Source organism: Pteropus vampyrus, unplaced genomic scaffold (assembly GCF_000151845.1).
Source record: "Pteropus vampyrus isolate Shadow unplaced genomic scaffold, Pvam_2.0 Scaffold23718, whole genome shotgun sequence".
In the NCBI taxonomy this organism is placed as follows: domain Eukaryota; kingdom Metazoa; phylum Chordata; class Mammalia; order Chiroptera; family Pteropodidae; genus Pteropus; species Pteropus vampyrus.
Window position 1 is genome coordinate 1 of NW_011912499.1, and position 1176 is coordinate 1176.

Below are 1176 nucleotides of genomic sequence, written 5' to 3' on the forward strand. Positions count from 1 at the left end.
CGTTTAGAGCCGAAAGCAATCGTTTAATATATTTTGTCTTTCATTCGGTAATATTTGAGCACCTCGTATGCGATAGGCTGAGGCTGGGCTCCGATCCGTGGTGGCCCCAGCTCCCCCCATCAACCAGAAATGAACACGGCGGAAGTGGCCTCGCTCCTGGGGTGGGCCACAGCTCAGAAACCGCGAATGCATTTGTACCTTCCGACAGCGACGAGGACCGCAGAGGGACAGCCACGAGGACAGCGTCCACCCTTCGAAACCCGCTCCTCGCAGAGCGTCTTCTGGCTGGAGGCTGAAGGATGGACGGGCGCGGGTTTGGGAGAAAGAAGGAGCTCTGTGGCGGGAGGAAGGCCAGACCCGCGCGCGGCCGGAGCTCAGAAGGCGAGGCGGGCGACATGGACGGGAGCGAGCGGGAGCCTGGAGGGTCAAGGAGCCGCAGGTGACGCGGCTGCAGGGCCAGCGCACCCCTGGCCTGTGACAGGACGGCGCCAAAGAGCACACGCGATCCGGTGCTGCTGCAGCGTGGGGAGTAAGTGGGGACCGGCGTGGGCGTTGGGAGGTCACCCGAGGGACGGTGGCGCATGGCCGCCCAGGCGACAGCACGCGCTGGCCCGAAGGCGTGAGAGTGGAGACGAGAGAAGCGAACAGACAGGACGTTGACTCGCGATTCAGATATTGAAAAATAACTCTGCGGCTGAGGCGGGGCGGTTGGCCTGCAGAGGCATCAGCTTCCAAGCAGATAGAAGTCGGTTGGGTTTTCGGTCTGAAGACGTCAAGGACTTCAGGCCAAGGTCGTGATAAGCAGGAGGTCAATAAGAATTGTGGACAGTCTATGGCCGTGTCACCCTGAAAGCGTCCGATCCCGTCTGATCTCGGAAGCTAAGCAGGGTCGGGCCTGGTCAGTACTTGGATGGGAGACCTGGTTAGCACCTGGGAAGACCAGGTGCTGTAAAAAAAAAAAATGTTGACAAGTAGAAGAAAAAAGGGGATACGAGGAAATATGACTTTTGACCACGTAGCTCAGTTAATTTATTTGAAATTTTTGGAACAACCCTTGTTTTTAGATGATTTTATATTCATTTTATTGTCACGAGAAACTCGAGTTCAGATAGATTAGACAGCGTGTCCCGTGTCACACACCTGCGTTCACGAGGGATGCAGGCAGCCTTCTCTCTC

The 1176-nt window shown here is 56.6% G+C and overlaps 1 pseudogene; it reads left to right on the forward strand.

Moving 5' to 3' along the window:
• Positions 1–828: 828 nt before the first annotated feature.
• LOC111735338 lies at positions 829–955 on the forward strand (annotated as a pseudogene).
• The last annotated feature ends 221 nt before the right edge of the window (positions 956–1176 follow it).